The sequence below is a fragment of the Solenopsis invicta genome, chromosome 9, assembly GCF_016802725.1.
Source record: "Solenopsis invicta isolate M01_SB chromosome 9, UNIL_Sinv_3.0, whole genome shotgun sequence".
Taxonomy (NCBI): domain Eukaryota; kingdom Metazoa; phylum Arthropoda; class Insecta; order Hymenoptera; family Formicidae; genus Solenopsis; species Solenopsis invicta.
The window spans coordinates 12008832-12022666 of NC_052672.1; the positions used below are offsets into that span (position 1 = coordinate 12008832).

Sequence of the window (13835 nt, forward strand, 5' to 3'; positions counted from 1 at the left end):
ATTTAAAATTTATTTGTTAACATACTTTGTTAATATATGAGCTGCAATTCAATAGAATAAAGTAATAAATCATCTCTGAAAACAGCTAGTGTATAAACATTGAAATTAAGATTTTATTTTTCGAAACAAGCTGCGGTTTATTTATTTGTGATGATTTTATTACGATGTTACAACTGTTTAAATTCAATGTATGTTAGTTTTAAGTTCTTAAAATAATTATGATTTATTACATGCACAAAATATAATGTAGCATAACCAAATTTTTAATATAATAAATAAAATTAAATAATTCAGCAATGTTTGAAAAATGTAAGATCTTGTATTTAAAATAGCAATGCATGAATATTATAAGGAATTAATAAAAAAGTAACGACTCGTTTTCCATTAACATCGATTTATTTCGCTTAATAGCAATTAATTACAGTACAAGTTTTTTTCAGTCGACTTGAGTGAATAGTCTTCTAAAGTATTTCTAGTTTTATATATTTTTCATTTCTTTCTATTTCTAACTCCACCTACGTGGAGTCCAGAGCAAAACCTAGAAAGAAACTACTTAATCTATAAAGAAACTAAATAGACAGAACAGACAGTGTCAGATAAAATAACAAGTGCGGAAACTCGGTGCTTAACAATTAAAAATCTAAAATATTTGTGTTGCAAACTTGAGAATGAATAAATTTAGCATAAGAACAATACTAAATTTTTTAATAGATTCGAACTGCACGTTGGTACGAGTTTCAGTTTAGTAGGAATCTGTAATCGCACAGTGGAGTAATTCGAATTTTTCATTATGCAGCGAGAAGAACCGCAATTATCCACGACCCCGCTTTTCCGCGTAGCATTTATCAAGTGCGCAACGAGAAACGGCTGATTTCCCAGGTGTGTCTGCAACATCTATAAACGTGTATGCAAACGCAGTACTTTGCACACATTCGTGCAAACGTCATGTAAACGTTTAGTTACTCGCTTGATCCGCTGTACGCTCTCATCGCTCGTGTATAAATACAAATTGTTTTCGCGACGATTTGCGGCCAGGCTTCATTGTTGGCTCTCATTGAAGGAAAACCGATCGATTTTTATTTATATACAGATTAGCGATTAAACAGACATGGCGATTAAACAGCTTGTTAACTGTACAGAGACTAATTTTGATACTAGATATCAATTCATTAATTGCATTTTAATTTCTATCACGAGACTAGTAAAACCATTAGATTGTTATTAGTCATTACCGGAAAAAGCTTTGTCTCAAACGTTTTTCAACGTCAAGAGATGTCATAGATGGTTAAAAGAGATTATTTCTCAGAATAATCAATCGAGGAGAAATGATGAAAACGGCTAGTCATCCCGGTTCATTTGTAAAGCGTTAGTGGGCCACGAATGAAAAATGTGCTGACCATTCCTACTCGCGCACCATAAAGGTAATAGTCGCGTTTAGATGCACACGTGGAAAATTCAACCATTTCCTCAGAGCGAATATAACGGCGGGGAATTTCAACCGTTGGCTGGTACGAAAGAATTATTATGCGAAAAGTTTCCGTACTCCCCGTTTCTTCCCTGATGGACGATTAAAAGTTCCATCCGAGTCGAATTTACAAATTCCTTCGGGGGCATCCTCATCGCGGGGTCCGCATTAGAGTTTGCCGCCGTCCAACGAAATTAACCAGCCTTCTCCAAGACGCTTTTCCTCCAAGTCGCTCGGGTCGGATTAGAATTTAAATCCGCAGAACCCGTCTGCATCTAATGACCTAAATTTTTTTTATCGTGATTAAGCGTCAAAACGCTTGATGCAAATATTTTTTTTATACGCTGATTCGATGATGCTTGATAGATCCAAAGAAGAATATTGATACAAAATAGCAATATAAATAAATATCAAACTATCGATAGTTTCCATTTATTTAAAAAAAAACTTATGTATTCTTGAGAATCTTTTCCTTCTTTTGTTAGAAAAAAAGAAGGAGAAAGGAAAAAAAGAAGAAGAATGTAAGATGGAGAAAGGAGGAAAATTTCTTAGCAAATTGCTGGATAAGTTTTTTGTGGGTTTTCATTCCAAAACATATTTTCGCATTAGCATGAGTTGGAATGTAGAGAAAGTATTTTGAGTATGTTTTTTATGTGCCTATTGTACTTTTCAATACTGAATTCAAAAGGATAGATAATTAAATTTAAAGCATTTTGGGTAGAGATCGAATGGATTCTTTCTCTCTCTTTCTCTCTCCTTTTTATATTTTTTTTTATTTTACTTTTACTTTACTTTGTGTTAGTTATTTTTCTATTTTCTTTTCTTATGTTGTAAATCTTTTTTTTGTGCTGCTATATGTATCTACTACCTTTACGTTCTTGCCCTAGAACGGCATTAAACGCTTCGTCTGTCTTCTTTTCATTGTACATGTTTTTGTATCATTGGAATTATTGAGGCTATGATCGATTTAAAAATTGTCATTGTTCCTATTTTTTACTCCTTTTATGTTACAGCTGTGAAATTGATGAGATTATTAATTTTTTAAAATATTTATTTTTTTATTTTTTTCCGACAGTTTTGTTTAAATATGCAATGTTTTATGAATGTTTAATTATATTATACCAATATAATTCTAAAATTAATCATATTTACTTTACTTATTTAAAATTTTTCAAACCTTATAAATTTATATCAAACCATTTTAATTTTTAATTTAATTGTGATTTACTTAATTATTTTTTGTCGAGAGAGTTTTTTTAAATTATATATTTCAGAATTTTTTATTACTTTATTATTTATTCAGTAGAAATCAATTGTTTTTGTAAAATGGCATTTTGTTTAATTAACGAAAAAAATATAAATAAATGAACTTTAGTTTTTGTTATTCTGTTTATTTTGTTTATTTCAAATAAAATAAGTTATGTTTTCCGATATTTATTTTTGCCAATATTTATTGCACTCATAAAAATATGCACCTATGAATGTATCTTTTAATCTTTGAGCAACTGAGAGATCAAGATCTGATCTAGACTGGCGTGCCATTATTCATTAATTAATTGATAAATGCATGCATAAAGAAAACAGTTTCATTGAAGTATTTAAAATTAGCTTGACACATACATTTAAATATAATTTTGTTGTATTAAAATAATTTTATGTAAGATATTTAAGCATAATAATGCTTCAAAAAGTTGTCACATTATATCAATTAGCTTAAGCTCTTTACATAATTATTTTGTTGAGTTAACAAAAAATTATTTTCAGATCTGTGTCCAGCTAAAATTTTTTCGAACTTTAACAAAAGCATTTTTTTCTGTGTATCATGCGTAAATATTAGAATTAAATAGTAAGTTAAAAAGATAAAATTAAATAATAAAGTTAAAAAGTTAGTAACCCTTAACCTAGCTTAATTAACTTTAAATGATTTAATTTTGAACTTTAACTAGTTACTTTTGAAATACATAAGTTTTAATTCATTAACTTTTTTGAAGTTAAATGTTGTTTGATAATTGTAACTTTTTATGTAACTAAATTAGTTTTATAAGCCATTAATTTCAACTTAATTTAGTTAAAAAAAATATATATATATATATTAATTTACTCAACCCAGTAAATATATATATGTATACATAGCTCAGGTTGATGGGTTCGCTAGGTCCAAATGATTGTGTAGGAAATGTGTCAGTTTCCAATTTAAAATCTGACACAGATGAGACTCCATGTGACAGTGCTTGTCGCATTCAATCTATTCGATTCGAGTCCGAAATTCTTCGCTATGAAAAGGCCCGGACAGGGTACGTTTCTTTCCGTTTATCAAAGGAGAAATTCGTCGAGACGTCGAGTTTGTGTTGTGCGCGAGCGGCCGCCGCGGCCGCTTCGGGCGCACTCGGCCGCGCTCGGGGACGTTCGCCGCCCGGCGACGACCGCGTGAAGTCGGTCGAAGGGCCAGCGAGCGCGAGCGCGCCAGTGGTAATGGTGGTGGCGGTGTCGCGTACGCGTTGCCCGTACGTCGGACGAGGAGAGGGCCGGAGCTGCTCGCGCCCGTCGGCTTTGATAACAGCGGGTGGCTCGTCGTCGCGACAGTCGGAGCCGGTCGCTCGTCGTGTGAGCGTCGTCACGTTGGCGTTTCTCGCGCATCTGAACGACGACGCGAACTATCAACCGCTCGCTCGCTCGCTCGCGGTCGCTCTTGACACGCCGCTCGGCATTCATTCATCCGTCGGTCCGCATCGCGGTCGCGGTCAGTGCTTTGTCCGTAGTTTTGTGCGCGACCCGCGAGTGTCAACCAAGTGTGTCCTGCAGTGTGTGATTAACGATGAGCGCGGCAACGAGAGATAGGACTGCGTCGCAGTTTGATTGATACGTTGTTCTTCACGACGGCGAATTTCACGGCGGCGATGTCGGTGAGTCGAGTGTGCACACATACATATCATACCGTTCCGTCGCTCGAAACACGCTCGAGGTATATATCCCTTCCCTCCCGCCCGCCCCCGCCGTCAGAGATTATTTGAAGGAACGTCGTTCCCTTTGAGTAGTCTCTCCTTCCAGCAACGTGCTTTCTTTCACGGTTGTAAAATTTATTGAGCGTAGCAGAGCGATTTCCATTGACGTCACATGTCATCTCGTTACCGTGTACGGAGCTGCTCCGACCTGAAGTTGGCGCCTTTAAAACGCGAATGCGAGATTTCATTAGCCTTCAGAGAACGTGATGTTAATTTACAATTTTACCCGGGACTTTTTTTCCCCTCATCGGCGAACGACTGCTCTCGTTAAAAGTTATTGCAAAAGCGCACGGCTTAATGATCGCATAAACATTTTTCATTCACAGGGAATCTCGATGAAATTTTCACGCGAACGGTCGTTGAAAATTATAGCTCGTGATCGATATTTCCATTTCGGAAATATCGACGCGATTTTTAATCTCGAGATAATGCGCGTACGATTACTTCCGATTGATCGAGCGAATCTGTGCGATGAGAGGCAGAAATCGGATCCTTGTCGCGGAAATCTGAAAGCTCAGTGTCTATAACCTTCCGTATTGACCCTTCGGCATTCTCACGTCGCGAAGTATGCGGCGCATGGCGCACCTGTTTATGTGGGTCGCGCGACGTAGAGGACGACCAGATGTCAAAAGTGGCTCTCGCCCGCGAATAGAAAATAGGTTAACGTCCCGCGTGATTTTCCGCGAATCCCTATTTTCAAGTGGACGCCCTCGAGATAGTGGTCCACGTGATCTCCTCGAACAAGATGGACAGGTAGCATTCGAGTGCCGCCGTCACGCGTATCCCGGCGTCACCGGCAAATCCGCGTAAAAAAAAAAGAAAAAAAAACATCGAGGAGAGGAGGCGCTACTCGTGGAGAGGCTTCGGTGCTCTCCCTCCTCTTTTTTTCCTCTATTTTCTTTTTTCCCCCGAGTCCCCCTGACTTTCCGAGCTTGTCGTCTGACGGTGGATTTACCTCGAGTATTTTCACGCGATCACTCGCATGCACGCGACGATTAAAACGACGTTTCTCACGCTTTTCTGAGATCGCGGGACAACGGTGCAATTTATGGGGGGGACATTCCTGGGTGAGAATTTTTTTTTTTTAAGAGAGAAAGAAGGCAAATTATATATAATCGATTGTGCATAATGCAGTATGAAATATATTTAATTGATCTGGAATGTGAATGTAGGTAGAAATATTATAATGAATACAATTTAATGTGTACACGGTAGAAAGCATTTTGTATTTATGTTAAAACCGGTCCTTATTAAAATTTTTATGTTAATTTACCATAATGTGATTATGTTATTTGAACAGTTTGCGTTAAATTAATATTTAACATTTTTTACAGTTAAAATGATATAAATAAGCAAATAAAAAGAATACTTTAACATAAAAATAATATAGGTTTAAAATACAAAGTCTAAAATCAATGAGTAAAATGTACGTGCCAACATATTATAAATGTTAAAAAACATATGTTTCCAAATTGTATTGAAGTGTTATCTTTTCGTATAATATTTGTTTTTTTTTCAAATATATTTATCTTGTGTTAAATTAACATAAAAATTTGAGTGGACTGTTTGGACTGACATACGTCGTGTGTTAAACCAACACAAATTTTCCAACTGTGTATAACATAATTTCAATAAATTCTTCTGCTTCGCTATATTGCTTATAGGATATCTGAGGATTATTTTTGATATTACAAGAAATTACTTTGTGTGTGCCTTGCTTTCTCAGCAAAGCTTGAGAAGTATCGTATTGGAGAGATGATAAGATGGTCTAATATTTAATTAAGATATTTCCAAAGGGTAATTAAAACTTAAAAAAAAAGTTTAGTCCGAAATAAAATTGGAATTTTGTTTCCGATTGATAATGTATCGTAAAAATGGATTGCGTATATAAAAATTGAGTGCACAGTGCATGCCTTTGGTTTTAATATAGCGATCGAACATGAGGGGAAGCTTCGATCGGATTTGTAAAACCCGCGCTGGAATGCGGCTGTGCTTTGCTAGCGAATATATTACGAAAGTCAGCAATTCTCGTAATCGATATCGTTTTCGACGCTATTATTTCAAAATCGACGCAACTTGTGTTTTGTTGTGCACACATAGGGCGCACCAGATGCGCGATGTATAATAGTATTTGCGCGTCGTTGCATCCTGTTTTTCGTTTGCATTTATCACCGCGAAGAAACGTGCTTCGAAGCAGCAAAAATTACCACTTCGTGGTCGGACGCTAGGCGTGTTCAAACTCTCTTCTGCCAATTACGTCTTAATTTGAAAAGATTAATTTACCTTTATCGATTAATCTTATCAAATAATGAAGTAAACAAGTAATGGAAATTAAAATTAATTAGTGCTCCCGCAAAACGCTTAACTTTAATTGATTTTATTTTCCAATCCCTCTTCTCTTTTACTCCTCGCGTAGTTGCATTAATATAATTTTGAATCGATATTCTAAAGGTTAGTCTATAATGCGCTCTTTGCTTCCTATTTCTTGCTTCTTGCTTGCTGTTTTTTTTGCCTCTTGCAATTAGTGGATTGTTTTATCGAAATTGGCTAGATAAAAATTGACGAACTCGAAAATGATAAGAAATGTATGACACAATTGCCGATAAAATACTACGCGGAAAGACAAAAAGACAATAGGCAAGAAGTAAGAAACAGGAAACGGAGAAGCGCATTACAGCCTACACACTGTAGATGATTGTTTCATTATTTACGCTTAATTACGTGCGCTTGCTTACTTTTTTTTCGGCAGTAGTACAATTATTCAAATGAAAAGTACGAGACGGCGGGCTCGAATTGAAAATTCTCTCGTTTCCGGGTATTCCGCGTATGCGCACGGATACGCATACATGCGAAACATAACATTCAGATGAAGACGTTTGCGCGACGTGTATGCCGGTGAAAAATTAGAATGGCCCCGGGTACGATCGTAAAGAAAGTCGTGAAACAATTCTAACGACCGACATGCTCTCGAACTTTGCCTCTCGGCGCCAGCCACGTTCATGACCCACCCGAGGTTGATGTTCGCATACTCCTCACACATCCACACACACACACACAAACACACACACACATACACACACACATTGCTCTCATGGCGGGAAAATGAAAACGACCGAATGAAATAAACCCAAATGTGATAAGTTGTTTGTATGATGAGGAAGCGTTACACGCTTTTTCTCTCATTCGTGCATATTACACGGGCGGTATTGATTACATTATATTTTGTGTCAATGAGACGCCGAAATTGTTGGTATTATTCGATATTAAAATTCTGGCGAGATGACGGCTATGATACAGAAATGTTAAAGAAATACATGCAAATTGTTCGATTATTATGCATAACTGGCAAATGCGTCCGGCGCGATTGCATGCCCTTTAGGATTAATCGTAAGTGCATTCGCGTGAAAAACGCTACGCGAACAATCCGATCGCGCGCACCAGTTTCCAACTGCTGCATATTTATTCGAGCGGCATTTAATTAATACCAGGCTTTTAATTAATCTAAGTGGACGCGAAAACACGTGGAGCAATCGAACGACGCGACGGGGCGCGATAATAAAGGAGAACGATGAAAACGCGGCCAAATTTTCTCAATACGTACGGCAAGGGCATGGCCTTTTTCAAAGTTCATCGCTATATAATTTCAGAAATAACTGGTGATCAGTCGATCGCAATTAATTCGCGGCAAAAGTATAGAGAGAGAAAGCGTAACCTCGCGAGATAAAAACAAAGTTCATGCCTCACGCACGGATTCATCGGCCGGATTTGTGGCGATATATTTCGAAGGGCAAACATAAAGGCAGAAAAAGTTTAATTGACATCGCAGAGCCGCGCGATATACACACTCCAGGTGGAAAATAAAATGTAGATACCTAGCGCGATAGGTTGTAATCAAGGGCGGGTCCCAAGTTCGCACCGCTGAGCTTCATTCAACTTTAGAAACGAAGCGCAATGCATCTCTAATTAAATCTCCGGCTGGCCGGCGTTTCAGATTGAAATATATTCTACGAATTCCCCGCCACCTCGCTTTTTTTCTCGCGCTGCAAAGGACAGGACCGTGATTCCGACGATCGTGTTTCGAACGCGATCAAAATCGGGGGAACTTGATGGACTTGGCGAGATATCGTATCCGCGAATGGCGTATCCGTTTGACTCCGCGAGCCGAATCCGCAATAAGAATTCTAGGCAAATTAAATTTTAAGTCGCAGGTGAGTCCGAATTAAAAAATTCATTTCCAACTATCCTTCCAGATAATTGCTAAAGTGCTTCCGCTTTAATCTTTGATAAGCGAAACTATTAAATAAGACCGGCCGGCAATTTCACTGGAGATTACCGTAATTAGACGTTTTAAGGTCAGGCTGCTTTTGCAGACAACGACATAATTAATTAATTAATGCAATTGCATAATACCGTTGACAAATGACGTGCAATTTGTCGCGATCCTTGGCCGCGTTGTCGTAACGTAATTTTGCGACGTAGAAAAAATTTTACGTACAAATAAATTGTTTTCCATCGAACATTTTCTTTACGCATTGGGAATTCCAAATGCATAGTTCCGGTCAGTGGAAATTTCAAAGCGAATTCCCGTGTAGGAGGCAACAACTTCATTTTCCTCCTCTTTTCGTTCACAATGTGGCTTAGCTGCATATGTGTCCACCTGCTCGTAACAGTTTGTCCTGATACTACAGCTGCGTTGAACTATTACCTCCAATCCCGTCTTCCCTCCTCCCAACCCCGCCGTTCTCTCTCCCCTCAGGCATCTTCAGTTTCCCTGAGTTTATACCATTTCCGCTTTCCATCCTGATGGTACCTGATTATTCCCGCACGATAATGTCCCTCGTCACGATCGTCCTGCATGTTAAGCGAGTCTTGACTAATGATAAAGACGGTCTGACATAGGTATGTGAGATGGTTTCCAAATTACTAGTTCTCAGACTCGCGTAACGTCCTTGCGCACAATGATGATGGGTTCGTGCTTCGATATAAATATACATACGTATGCATGTTCATGAATCAACTTTCATTGATTTAAGATTTAAGGTAAACAATGGCTCACGGAAATATATGTGACTATCGAGAAAGTAAAATTTTCTTTTCTACGTGTATTATTATATACTTCGAGCTGTGATGTTTTAATAATTCGGTTGAATCGTTATGGGATACGTTAAATGCCAATATATCATTATTGGACCGTACAATGCGATGCTTTCGAAAGTTTCGTACGTATTTCTTTCCGCGGGTATTGAGCGCGGAGGGATGAAACAAAAGGCGGTGAGGTGAATCAAATTTTGTGTAACCAATCATTCGTCGCAGACTTCCAATAATCCATGGGCGATATATCCGGCCGAACAGCGAAGCTGCGCGAGATATCCGAATGGGCAAATATCTAGCCCCATTCCGGATCCGATCGAACTTTAAAAAACGACGGTTCGAGAGGCTTCATGTATGTACGCATATGTGTATGTGTATGTGTGTATTTGTATGCGAGGAAGAGGCGGGGGGAAATACAGCGAATTACAGCTATCCGACCCGAAGCGTACGACACAGCGCGTGCGAATACAACGGTATGCTGTCTGGTCATCTAAAATTTAAATGTTGTGTGCTCAATGCACTGTAAATATGTCATCGATGGCCTTTCGTAGTAGACGGGAGTACTTGCCGTCTACGTATGATGCATGAATAATGCACGTGCAAATTCTGCAATGACTTCTTTCTGTATTAAATACACATGCACTGTTGACACACAATAATGACTTAATCCTTTGAGCTAAACCGACGTTAGTTTTTGTTCTCTTGTTTTCGTACTAGAAGAACGAGGACGAATATATTTGTGTAAATTAAATGGTTAAAGAACGATTTTAATAACATTTTTCATGAGAGTGTTCAAGAAACATTTTTCTTTTGCATCAAAATATCAACAAACGTTTTTGAAAATTGAGAAAATTATTATTCAAACTGAGTTGAAAAAATTATTATACGACTGAAGGGTAATGTTTGATAAAATGGTAAACGTTTGTCGTTGCTAGCGTTCGGTTAACGTTTGCCTGATAAGCAAACTTTATCTTATCGAAGGAAATGGTTACCAGTTCAAATTATCAGTGAAATCTCCATGTAAAAGCACAAGCTATATTTACTAGTTTCCAGTAATGCATTTATTCATGTTATGCAGTTATGCAGTATATAATTATGCAGTTTTTTACTTTTTTTTTTAATGAGATTTCGAGCTGTCATAGAAAAGTCGATAAGTATTTCGTAATTACTAAATTTTTGTTATAGTAACAATCGTATTTTTTATTACACAATTAAAAAAGAGAACGAATACAATATAAACATCAATTTCAATAGAATTTTATTTTATTTTTATTAAGAATTAACGAGAAGATATAAACGACTTGCTACTTCGTTGAATCAATACCTTAATATATAGAACAGTTTTCTAAAGAGCTGTCCAAGCGCAGCACTAAATGCGTTTTTTTTAGCTACAGATTTTTTCTTAACTCTAAATCGCTTTTTTCTTAACGAATACGTCAAGAAAAATTATTGCAGAATAATGTCTAACATTATATTGGTTGCAAAGTTTTGGTGTTGCTCTTATTAAAATGTGTTAACACACTCTGGCAGACTACGGTAAATAAAATATTTGAAAAATCAAGAGCTCATTCAATGAGAAAAACTCAATGCTATTTGAGTTATTTACACTGCTATTTTATGCTAATGAAAATAAATTAAGAAAAAGAATTATTTGTGTGCGATTATATTATAATATACGAGTTTAGGAAAGGAATAAAAATAGTATGTGCTGTACAAAATATTAGTGACACAAGCACTGGAGACAATCCCAATGTTTTTTTTTACAGTATCTAAAAATGTGAAATAAAAAAAATTTTAATAATAGCATTGTAAATAAATGAAATGATACCAACTTTTTTTTAATTCTTGACCTTTTCACCTTTCCTATAATATATATTTTGCTATAGCATCTGCAAATGTTGATATACTGTAACGAGAACATCACCTTTTCAAAGAGGATCAAAACTTTTGCATTTAACTAATATTTTTTATAACCATCAATAATAAAATTTTCCCAAATCAATTTAAAATTTACTGAAAAATATGATTTTATTATTCATTTGATCCGAGAAAATGTTATTTTCAAAAAAATCTTTAATTGGATATAATTTAAAAGCTATGAATACTTCGACATTTTCGTAAAAGAAAAATCAACATTTCAAATTAATTAAAAAATTGCAGTTTTAAGAGAATACATTTTACACGTATGTATATGTTAATACGTGATGTATTGTGCAGTACGTCAGCATACTTCCTATTTTAATTGAAAACTTTTCATTAAAGATAGCATGTCAAATAATCTCTCGAGGAGAGTAAATCTACACGCCAATAAATCCATCCCAGATAACGATGACGAAGAAGATTATGTATCGTTGCCTTCATTGAATTTTCTCTTCTATATTGATGAATCGCGATACACGTTGCTAAGAGAGTGAGAGAGAGAGAGAGAGAGAGAGAGAGCTCCGCTCTAAGAGCCTTAAGCGTCATTCATACGTACGGCAACTATTCGTTATGTGATATATACTTATGCTCGTGGTCACGCTTTCCGTTTCTCTGCCGCGTGGCAGAGGACGAGTTCGTCTCACATTCTCCAGGGTCGTATTTTACGGATTACACCCGCTTTCACCCCCGTGACTGCGTGCCTTTGTCGACGTCCGAAAAGTTGGGTAACGCAAAGGATTAAATCAGGGACTGGGCCGAGCGTTTGCAAATGCGGGTGTACTGGTATGTTGAGGGTCTCTTTGTCTGTGGTCCGATCACAGAGGGGATAAACGTCGCTTTACTCGACGGATCGATCGATTTGTTCTTTGGTGTAAATGCGGCTTAACGGAGATTGCTTACGGTTCTGAGCGAACCCCATCCGGTTGCATAGCGACTCGCAGGCAAACATGTGGTTAGACCGGTTGACTCAGACAAGTCGGTTTGGTTCTTGCTTACTTGTTCTCTCCCTCTACCTCCTTCTCTATCTTTGGCTCTTCTCCCTCTCCTCTACCTGTTCATCTCTCTTCCATCTGATTCTCTCGACGGCAGCCTATTGCGTACCTGTGCCACGTCTTCTGGCTCAAGTGATTACCAAGAGTTTCTGACATTTTAGGTAAACTCGAATGGAGCAACTTTACAAGTGGTGAACCTTTCGAATTTTCTGAAGGCCACCCTGTTTGCAAAACGATGGTTTTTGTGTTATTTATTAACTGAGATTCTGTCCTCGCTGAAATGTGAAAGGAATTGTATAAAATATTACGTTACTTGTCCATTATTTTTTAAATATTGTTTTGAAAAATTAACGGAGAGGGTCTGCAATTGTTTATTGAGGAGGAGTCAAGTATCAGTCGTGTGTTGCATTAACGGATATTGACACAGCTTTGAAAAATTGTAAGTGCAAGCACCTATACCCGGTGCTCCGACTGTTAAGCATATCGATTAGTTTCCGACTCGCATGTATTAGGTTGTCTTATTCTTTACTTCGCTTTATATAACTGGGTTATCGACCGCATCAGCCATGAAGATATCTTTAAAATGGTCTAAAGTACTATTCGCGTAAAACATACATGCATAAACACGCAAATACATAACTCATTTTGTAAAAGTTAAATGTTTTTCTTACGTTTTTTTATTCATTTATGTATATCAATTTTTTTGAAGAATAACGTGTTATTTATTAATTTTAATCACGTAATTATCAAGCATTTAGATATTTATTTATAATTTCTTTCTTAATTAAACATTAATCTTCTCTAATTCACAGGGATTTTATTATTGTTCTAGCTTCGGAAAGAGCTTTAGAATGCTCACTCAGCTTTGGAAAGAGCTTATCTATTCTAACTTGTATTAATTTTCATGCACATGTAGATTTAATCAACTTTTGTTGCTGAGACCAATACAAACCCTCGTATATTTTATGCACATAAATTCGCATAACGGTTGTGCATAGTAATTAGATGTAATCGTCATACATATGGATGTCCAGCTGTATTATCTATTATTAAGAGCACTATAATGTTTATTTGTTACAAATGTACATAAAAAATCGCGATGTACGATTGTTGCTATTTAATCAGAGTATTTTTTCACGAGACCGAGTTTGACTTTGTATGAGAAACTGGTCAACATATTTCCCAAGCGAAATCTCCGATGAAAATATTACGTAATGTAACTTAATATTATGTAATATTTAATCCGTTGAGCGAGGCGTAGTATACAGAATTTTTTCAAAATATAATAGAGTTTAAGATAGATACAATAGAGTTTAAAAATATTTAGTAAAATCCTATTTAAAGAGAAAATATATAAAGCTTTAT

General features: G+C 36.6%; 1 protein-coding gene across 1 annotated transcript in view; it reads left to right on the forward strand.

Moving 5' to 3' along the window:
* Window positions 1-3938: 3938 nt before the first annotated feature.
* The window catches only part of LOC105198047 (putative polypeptide N-acetylgalactosaminyltransferase 9), a 197252-nt gene continuing 187355 nt past the window's right edge, over window positions 3939-13835 (forward strand). Inside the window, 1 exon segment of the mRNA XM_026134663.2 lies at window positions 3939-4368. The gene's annotated coding sequence lies outside the window, so the exon portion shown is untranslated.